Below are 11225 nucleotides of genomic sequence, written 5' to 3' on the forward strand. Positions count from 1 at the left end.
TTAGGACACTACAAGGGAGGCCTCAATCTCTACATTTTCGTGATTATATTTCTGTGTAATCATCAAACAAGTATGTTTTCTGTAAATTGATTCTTGTATATTAAATATATCTGAATTTAGTTCATTTTATTTCAGTTACTTTGTTGATTGTATACTTCTGTAATAACAATCTAAGATAGAAATCAAAGACTGAAGAATGGATCAAAATTCCATCATCAAAACACATGTGGAAAAGCCTGAGAAATTCAAAGGCTCAGATTTCCGGAGATGGCAACAGAAGATGTTGTTTTATCTAACAACTCTTCATGTTTCCAATGTTCTCACTGATGATTCTCCCTCTCCTCCTATTGGTATAACCACTGCAGAAGGAACAACACCACCCAGTGAAGCCCAATTGGCAGAACATCAAAGGGCAGTGGAAACTTGGAACACAAAGGAATATAATTGCAGAATTTATATTCTTAATGCCCTGGATGATTCTCTCTATGATATCTACTCTACCATGACTACTGCAAGAGAGATATGAGAATCACTAGAAAAGAAATACAAAACAGAAGTTGCATGTTCCAAGAAATTTGTGATTGGAAAGTTCATGAATTTCAAGATGGTGGATACCAAATCTGTCATCAAACAAGTGGAGGAAATTCAAGTCATTGCACATGATCTTGAAGTTGAAGGTATGGGTATAAACTCTAAATTTCTTGTTGGTTCAATCATTGAAAAACTTCATCCTTCTTGGAAGAATTTCAAATTATATCTTAAGCACTTAACTGATGACATGAGGTTTGAGCAACTTGTGTTGAGAATTCGTGTGGAAAAAGATAACATATTGAATGAGAAGGCAGATGCAAATTCCTTAGAACCAAGTGCAAACTTTGTTGGAGAAGCAAGTACTTCAAGGACAAAGCACAACAACAAGAAAGGCAAGCAAGGCTCCAAAAACTCTTCCAAAGATGGCAAAAATCATGGCCCTAACAAGAAGAATGTCAAGAAGAATTCTGGTCCATGCTATGTTTTTGGCAAAATTGGACACAAGGCCAAAGATTGAAGATTCAGGAGGGGTCAAAGAGGAAACAATGGAGGAAATAATGGAGGGAACAATGGAGGAAAAAATGGAAACAATTGTGGCAATTCTGGTGGAGGAAATTCTGGTCAAGCCAACATGATTGAATCACCAAATCATTTTGTTGATGTGATTCAACCCAACATGGTTAGCAATTGTGTGGATTGGTGGATTGATACTGGAGCCACAAGGCACATTTGCAACTCCCGAACCATGTTTTCTACATACCAGAAAGTCTCGGATTCTGAACCAATGTTTATGGGGAATGGGTCTACTGCAAAAGTTGAAGGAAAAGGAAAAGTAAAGCTGCAACTGACTTCTGAAAAAGAACTCATTTTAAGTGATGTTTTGCAAGTTCCTGAAATTACTAAGAATTTGATTTCTGGTCCTATTCTTAGTAACAAAAGTTTCAAACTTGTATTTGAGTCTGATAAGTTTGTTCTCACCAAGGGTGGGGTGTATGTTGGAAAGGGATACCTTAGTGAGGGTCTCTACAAAGTCAGTGTCTTACCTTTGTACTATGGTGTTGAAACACCAAACAATGATGTAACCAATGTTAATGCTAATGCAATAATGGGCACTACTGGCCCCTCTTCTATGTATATGCATGATCCTTCAATTTTGTGGCATTCTCGTTTGGGACATGCCAATTTTCGTTCTATTCAAAGAATGGAAAAACTTGGCATGTTACCAAAATGTTCATTAGATAAAAACATAAAATGTGAGGTTTGTGTAGAATCAAAATTTTCACAACATCCTCATAAATCAGTTGAAAAATCTAATGAAATACTTGGCTTAATCCACTCTGATTTATGTGATTTTAGAGCAACACCTACAAGAGGAGGAAAGAATTATTATATATCTTTTATTGATGATTGCAGCAAGTATTGTTATATTTATTTATTAAATACCAAAGATGAAGCCTTGAATTATTTTAAGAACTACAAGGCTGAAGTTGAAAATCAACTTGAAAAAAAGATCAAAATTCTAAGGTCTGATCGAGGAGGAGAATATGAATCTAAAGACTTTGCTGAATTTTGTTCTTTAAATGGTATTATACATCAAACAACTGCTCCATATACCCCTCAACAAAATGGAGTGGCAGAAAGAAAGAATAGAGCACTGAAAAACATGATTAATTCAATGTTAATTACTTCTGGAGCACTACATAATCTGTGGGGAGAAGCATGTCTTGCAGCAAATTCAATACTTAATAGAATTCCTCATAAAAAGAGTGATAAATCACCATATCATCTATGGAAAGGGAGGTTACCCTCTTATAAAAGGATGAATGTGTGGGGTTGCCTTGCTAAGGTACAAGTACCTATTCCTAAGAGGACTAAACTTGGACCAAAAACCATAGATTGCATCTATCTTGTCCATGCCATGAATAGTGCAGCCTATAGGTTTCTTGTGTTTAAATCACATGTTGATGATATCCATAACCAAACCATCATGGAATTAGCAGAGGCTGAATTCTTTGAAAATATTTTTCCTTTTAAGGATAAAGGGAAAGAGGTTACCTGCTCTAGGAAAAGACCTCTAGATGATGGACTAAATGATACCATTCCAGACAAAAGTTTACAATCAAATGAAGAGAGTTCTTCTAAGGTTCAAGAAGAGAACTTAGAACCCAGAAGAAGCAAACGGGGAAAAATAGCCAAAGATTTTGGACCTGATTACATGACCTATGTAGTGAATAAGGAACCACAAACCTACAAGGATGCTATGGATTCATCTGAAGCTCCCTTTTGGAAAGAGGCAATAAAAAGTGAGATTGATTCCATTGTGCAGAATAACACTTGGAAATTGGTAGATTTGCCACCCAGGCAAAAACCAATTCGGCACAAATGGATATTCAAGAAGAAGTTTAGACATGATGGTACCATTGAGAAGTACAAAGCTCGTTTAGTAACTAAAGGGTATCGTCAAAAAGAGGGTCAAGACTTCTTTGACACCTATTCACCTGTTACAAGAATTACATCAATTCGCACATTAGTAGCAATTGCAGCCATTCACAATTTGGAAATACACCAAATAGATGTGAAAACTACCTTCTTGTATGGTGAACTAGATGAAGAGATATATATGAACCAACCTGAAGGGTTTGTGGTTAAGGGTCAAGAAAACAAAGTTTGTAAGTTAGTTAGATTACTTTATGGACTAAAACATGCTCCAAAGCAATGGCATGAGAAGTTTGACAACACATTACTCTCTAATGGATTTAGAGTTAATGAATGTGATAAATGTGTTTATGTCAAACAATACAAGAATGCTTGTGTCATCATATGCTTGTATGTGGATGATATGCTTATAATGGGTACTAATTTGGATGTGATCAATCAAAAAAAGAAAATGCTACACTCCTCCTTCTCCATGAAAGACTTGGGAGTAGTAGATGTGATCCTTGGTGTGAGAGTTCAAAGAAGATCAGATGGTTATACTCTTACTCAGTCCCATTATACTGAAAGTGTACTTAAGAAGTTTGGACACTATGATGACAAGCTGGTAGTCACCCCTTTTGATACTTCAAGTCATCTTAAGAAGAATAAAGGTGATAGTGTAGCTTAGTTATAATATACTCAAGTTCTTGGTAGCTTAATGTATATTATGAATTGTACTAGACCGGACTTGGCTTATAGTGTAAGTAGATTGAGTCGTTACTCCCACAATCCTGGGAAAGATCATTGGTATGCATTAGTGAGAGTTCTTAGATATTTAAAGCATACAATGAATTATGGACTGCATTACACGAAATATCCTCCTGTTCTTGAAGGGTATTGTGATGCAAATTGGATTTCCAGTACTTCAGAGGCAAAATCCACAAATGGATATGTTTTCACTCTTGGTGGAGCTGTTATCTCTTGGAAATCATCTAAGCAAACTGTGAATACTCGTTCTACAATGGAAGCAGAGTTTGTTGCTTTAGACAAAGATGTTGAAGAAGCTGAATGGCTTAAAAGCTTCCTAGAAGGTATTCCTCTGTGGCCTCAACCTGTTACTGCCATTGGCATACATTGTGATAGTATGGCTGCTCTTACTAGAGCACAAAGTCATATATACAATGGCAAGTCAAGACACATTAGGCACATACATATTACCACAAGAGACTTATTGAAGAATGGAATCATTTCCATTAGTTACATAAAGTCAAAGGAAAATATAGCTGATCCCTTGACAAAAGGCCTTAGTAGAGAGCAAGTTCTCTTCACATCGAGGGGAATGGGCTTAAAGCCAACACAATGAGTCACCACCTGGTGGAAACCTAACCTAGAAACACTGGTGATCCCATGGTCTAGGTTCAATAGGAAAACTAGTTGGGGAAGACTCAAAGAAGCACTAACACAAAGGTATGCTCACTCCTATGATATTTATTTTGTGTTTTTCCGTTGATGATATAGGGATGAATTCTTTATTCTTAATAATGTTGATAGCTCTTATAGTGGAATAGTACGGATTGTTCCAGATTAGCATTACCTATGTGAGATGGATGTGAGGTCGCATCTTTGGGAGCTAATATGGCTAAGCTCTCTAAAAGTCTCATGAAGAAAGGATTGTTCACGACCGAAATGAACACAACAGTAAGAAATGATCTATGCTTAGCTATGATATGTGTGATACTTCTTGTTTTTTATTCTACTATAAAAAGTGGTTAGTTAAAGAATCTAGTTCACTACCCACAAAGTAGATCCAAGTAGTACTCACTATGAAAGGTTCAAGTTTTACAACACCTATTCAGATGCATGTCATATCTTACTTCCCTTATTTGAATATCAAAGTTCACTTATTTTCTATTCAAATGTGGGGTATTCTTGGAGTTTGAATAGAAAATGTGGGGTATTGTTGGAACTTTGTTAAATGGAAAATTCTCTCTATGGGACTTGTCCCACATTGGAAGAAAGAGGAACTTTATACTCCCTTAAAAAGCCTCCTACTAGTTGTTTACTAATTAGATCAAAGGCTTGGACTAGAGGGATTAGGTTGGATTTGGTGATTAGGCTTGTCAAAATGGTTAGATTAATATATATATATATATATATATATATATATATATATATATATATATATATATATAATGGTCAAAAGATTGACCTTGCACCTTGGGGCTCTTGGGGTCTCATTGACTAGTTACATTATTTTATATATATTAATTCTGATTTTGACTTTTATTATTTATTAAAAAATCTGTTAAATTCGTTTTAACTGTTTTGACAGTTATTTTCGGTTAGCAGTTTTTGGAGGGAAAACCTGTCACTCTATACCTATAAATAGATCACCAAAGAACAGATTTCGGGTTCAGAAAAACCATTCAATTATTCCTCATATAAATTCGTATTCCTCATACAATGAAGGGAACATAGTGAATTTCGTCAGAATCAAGAGAAGATCTTGGTTGGTTGTTGTATCCTCTTGACAGATCCCTACCAGGGAAATTTCTGTCTTAGGACACTGCAAGGCAGACCTCAATCTCTACATTTTCGTGATTATATTTCTGTGTAATCATCAAACAAGTATGTTTTCTGTCAATTGATTATTGTATATTAAATATATCTGAATTTAGTTCATTTTATTTCAATTACTTTGTTGATTGTATACTTCTATAATAACAAAAGGTTAACAGACACTACATATCGTGACCACGCTCTTTCCCTATCTCTCTTTTTCACAAACACACAACCACTTGTCGCCACAAAGATAATGGAAGACACTTTGTGTGTTCCACCACCTGTAGCATCTTCTCTCTTGTACTGATCAATCTCTCTGTTTCCTCTTTTTTCTCTCTACAAACTTAGAAAACCTAACTCCAAATCGTTTCTTCATCTCCTTCATTTTGAAGCTTTAATTTATCTTTGAAATTTATCTTCTCTGTTTAGGTTTCAGATTAATAGCCAAGGATTTGAAGGTTCAGTGGAAGAGGTATGTTTATTTCTCGAATGATTTTGGTATGGTAAACTCTTATTTTATGATTTGATTTATAATTGTTTTGCTTACTTTTGAAAATGAGTTTTTGTATTTTGGGTTATGCATATAAGATGTTTGATGAAAATCATGTTAGACATTTGATTGTAATGGACTGGGCTGAGTAAGCAGTTACTTATTATGTTGTTTTCTTAAATTATGGAAAGCATATATGGATATGCTTCAAATCTTGAAAAATATGTTTGTTACAATACTTCTACTATTTTTGTATTGTTTCAGGATTTGAAACCCCTTCCAACACTTGGAAAAACAAAGGATGGTTTACTTCTTTTTATCAAGTTGTACTACTCTTAAAAGGAAGAACTAAGGTAGGCTAAAACATCTGTTTTTCTTGCCATGCTTCTTTAGAAATTATGTATTATAATATGTGATGATGGGATTTCAAGTAAATGATATATTTCTGTTTTGCATCTCTTTTCTTTACTCTTTTGTGAAGAGTTTTGGTAATCCAATTGAAATTATACCAAAGTTGAAAGAAATGGATGGATTTAATCCTAAAAAAGAATTGAACTTCATGAGATTTGTTTTCTTCTACTTCCACAAACTGAGTCTTATATACTTATATAAATGATTTTGAGTTTTTATCTGTCATTCAACCAGAAATATGGTTTGAGCTATTTGTCACATGTGAGAGTCTGGACAAGAGTGCTTCAACAAGAGTGACTCCCAAAATATTTATTAACAAATTTTGTTGATCTATATGTGAAGTGGAACTTATAAAAAAAAGCTAAACATTTCATATTTTTATTCGGACTGAAAATGGATACATCATTTGTTGTGAGAAACTCCATCAGACTCTTGGTGTAGAGAATATCGACATCTTGATGTTTCTTCATTTTTGGAATATGTGATAAACCATCAGGTTTATTAAGCTATTAAATCTGCAATCAGAATAATATTCAAATTATAATTTCATATGAAAAGCCTCTGATTTTGATTCAGGTGTATAGCTTTTCCTTTCAATTAAGCCATCAAATTTGTGTTAGTGTTGTTGGGTATTCGCCTGTGCTTCATTATATAGAGTGGAGATCATCATATTTGATGTAGAAGATGCTGAGGTAACCAATCGATTTCTACAAACCCCCGTTCGTTTTGATCATTTAAACTTTCCATTTTGTTCATTATAAAGAGTCATTATTTCTCTTTTTGTTCTTTCATAGGGGTTCATTCTAGAATAATTTTACAGGAACAATGCCATATTTTCTTGCATCTCTAGATTTCACAAGTAATTTGTAACTTGTCTTGTTTTACATATTTTTCTATCATGTGTTACCTGACCATTTCTAATAAAAGCGATTTAAAGGATAACCGTGTTAGTCTACCTAATTTTTGTAGCTTAATGGACTTTATGGAGATAAAAGTGTAAAATGGTTATTTATTTTCATTTAGTCGGATCATTCAATTCCAAAAAATAAGTATTTGGTGAAAACAACACTTACTTTGGATAAATAGTAATTTATCTTTGCAATAATTGATGAGAAAAAAATTGGATTTAATTTAGTAAGTTGTAAGCAATATATTGGTGTTTTTAAGGCAATAGAACAAATTAATTGAAATGTTTCCGAAAATAAGTTTTTTTTCACTAAGCTCTTTACAAATTTCACTTCAATTCTCCAAGTTTGTCATGATTTTCTTAAATGTTTTTTTTCCACTTATCTTGATAGTGATCACTTGTAACAAAACTTGCAGACATTAGGTTATCCTCCAGGATTCAATGGTTGTGCCTACCAAAACAAGGCTTCTACTCTGGGTTTGAACAGAGGCTAAAATTTATGATGCTTGAGTAAACAGAAGAGAAAGTAGAATATCTTTGGGTTGAACATAGCAATCTACTTTCATATATTATCCTTATATGGCATCCTATGAAGATATTTAATACTTTTGTAACATCTTTTATTTTAAAAAGTGAAAAGAAATAACTAAATCACGCTTCCTGTTGATGTTCCCAAAATTTTTTAAAAGAAATACCGATATTACCCTCGTGGGTCGTGATTATCACGACCCTTAAAATTTACCTAGTATATATATATATATATATATATATATATATATATATATATATATATATATATATATATATATATATATATATATATATATATATATATGTATATAAAAGTTTATTATTATACCATGTGGTAGCTTAGGATGATCTAACCATACCTTCTTACTTTCAGACTTTCTATATATAAATTCTCTTATCGTGTTTACTAAAAGACAACAAAGTGTATACATACTTGCTTGAGATTTTGCCATTACTAGACATTTTTTTTGGGGAAATTTCAAAAAATAGACACAAAAAATCAAAATTTTCAGATATAGACATGGATTTCATGGAGCTGAGCTCTTAGGGCTCTGCGAAATCAACTTAATCTTTGAGGTATCAATATGGCAAAAAAAATTGAAGATCCATTCTCGGAGCTACCTCCGAGGAATGAACTCATTCTGCGGAGGTAGCTCCGTGGAATGGATCTTTAAAAAAAATCACATCAATTCCTTGAGCTCATACTCATTCCCCATCTAATTATTTTCGAGAAAAGATTTGATGATATGGAATTTTCTATCTATTTTTAGATAGCCGATTAATGGTTTGGAGAAGATAAAGATCATTAAAAAGAAATTGGTCTTGTAATTGGAGATGATTTCATAAAAGAAGCATGAGAGGTGAAAAAACTTGAAGATCCACTCCTCAAAGCTACCTCCGCGGAATGAGTTCATTCTTCGGAGCTAGCTCCGCAGAATGGATCTTCAGATTTTTTTTGACACATCGATTCCGTGGGGATTAAGTTGATTCGGAGTTCACCTCCGTGGAATCCATGTCTATACCTAGAAATTTGATTTTTTGTTTCTATTTTTTGAAATTCTCCACCAAAAAATGTCTATTAGTGGCAAAATCTCTACTTACTTTTTGATATGTCTGCAAAGAAATAGCTAATATCAAACAAATAAATTAGTATCATTGTAGATAATAAAAATTTTAGATAAATTTTCAAACTTGAATCTTACATGTTTTTTGATATTTACATAATCATTTTTAATTTTCTTTTTATTTTAGTAGTTGGAAATATCATGTTCTTCAAAATAAAAAGAAATTACAAAAAAAAAATTATAGTAAAATAACAATAATTTAGAAAAGTCTATATTTTAAATAAACACTAAACACTTATTAACTGATGTTTTTGGAAGCTAGAAATTAACCTTGATAATAACATAAAAAAAGGCAAAAATGGATAGGGATTTTAATTTTATCAATGTTTTAAAATCTGGTTTTTATTTGAACCGGTACATTGACCGGTTCCCGGTTCAACCGGTTTGACCATCGGGTCAACCGATTTTTATAATCAGGGTCAGTCTTGAGGATTCAAATGTCCCGGGACGAACCAGAAAAATTCCCTTAGGACTTAACATGTAACCGAAGACCCGTGAATCTCTTCTAGCTTTCTTGATAGCAAATTGGTTGATCGTCCACTGTTAAGTGTGTTCTTGTTCACAATTAACCTGAAGTAGCTATTAATTACAACTTGTTTCTTCTTAGTGGAAATATGAAAATAACTCACATCACATGGAAGACATAATTACACCTGATAGGCACAAGATGATGCATATGTGGACAATACAAAATAGTCATATGCACACCTTAAATGTATTTACATAATTTTTGGAGAAATGACGGGAAATAGTTTCAAATTGATCAAAAAACATAAATTTTGGTTCCAATCCATTAAATATCTTAGAAAACTACAACAGTGTGATCCTTAATACCTAATGACTAATGCCTTCATTAACTGTATGGTCCTAACTATTGCAAGACTGAAACTAGAAAGATTCAAATGGAACTTTTGAAAACTCGCTTTAATTTGTTATCGAATTAGGGCTAACTGTTTACCAAAATTTAGCACGAGTTCTATTATTTGCTCATAGAATCATACTCAAGTAGATTCATGAAAAAAAAAACGAACTAAAAACCTAGCAAAACATATTAAAACTTAATCATAGTATCATACTTGTAGATATCAAAACTGAATCTCTATAAAACAACTCTGGGAACTCCTCTCGTACATCTGAATCTCATGTACAGTGTTCACATAATCATTCTACTTCTCTTTGTCCTCTTCACTCGGCTTCAGAGTGGACGATCGAATGATCGAATGATCGAGTGATTTCCTTAATCTATTAATCGAGTAATCGACCTTCACTGAATGATCTGCTGCTGCCTTAGTGTGTGGAATACGACTTCACATTTGGGCCGGTTGAGTATAGTATAAAAAATCGAGCCCCTTAAAAAGGCGGGCCCGTGTGCATATGCATATGCCCACCTGGCCTGCTCATAACCGGACCTGTCGATAATTTTCATTTTTTTCATATTTTTCTACACATATATACATATATAAATCATTAATTTGATGTTTACAAGTCCAAACCTTAAAAATATACATAAATATAAGTTGTAGATCAATCCAAATACATTAAAATAATACATAACCATAAGTTTTAGTGTTTTACATCAATCCATATACGTCAAAAAGAAAATAAAATATAATACCGAAACAAAATATATTTTTAGATGAATACAAACACATCAAAAAACTTTATAATATTTACCATATGTTTTTATTTAGAGAAAACTAAATAAATTTGAAAAAAAACACCAAAGTTTATTATGTAAATGGTTCTTTTCTATGTGTTTTTATTCGGTTTGACCGATTTATTTTCACCGGTTTAACCAGTTTTTTCCAAAAACCGGCCGGTTAAATCCAGTTAAAAAATCAACGTAAAACTGGTGATAGTTGAACCGCTCCTTCCCCCGATTTCCGATCCAACCGGTTCGACTGGTCGGTTCAAACCAGTTTTTAAAACATTGAATTTTATACGAGGAAGAGCTTTATCTTAGTCTTAGTTTAAATATGAATAACGTTACAAAAAATTACTAAACTAGCCAAAAACATTAATTACATACACTTTTTTAACCAAAAATTAGTAATTGTCCCAAAATAGCCCTGAAACCATAAACTTTTAGGTTTGTCCGCTGTTTTGCTTTTTCGCCTACTCTTTCAGTTTTTTTACCTACGGTATTCTTTTGGTTGGGCTACGGTTTCCCTCTTTTTTTTGTTATTTTTTTGAAGAAAAAAGCATCAAATGTGAACCATAATACATTTATATACAACTTACAAGCAAAAAAAAT

Source organism: Lactuca sativa, chromosome 4, assembly GCF_002870075.4.
Source record: "Lactuca sativa cultivar Salinas chromosome 4, Lsat_Salinas_v11, whole genome shotgun sequence".
In the NCBI taxonomy this organism is placed as follows: Eukaryota; Viridiplantae; Streptophyta; class Magnoliopsida; order Asterales; family Asteraceae; genus Lactuca; species Lactuca sativa.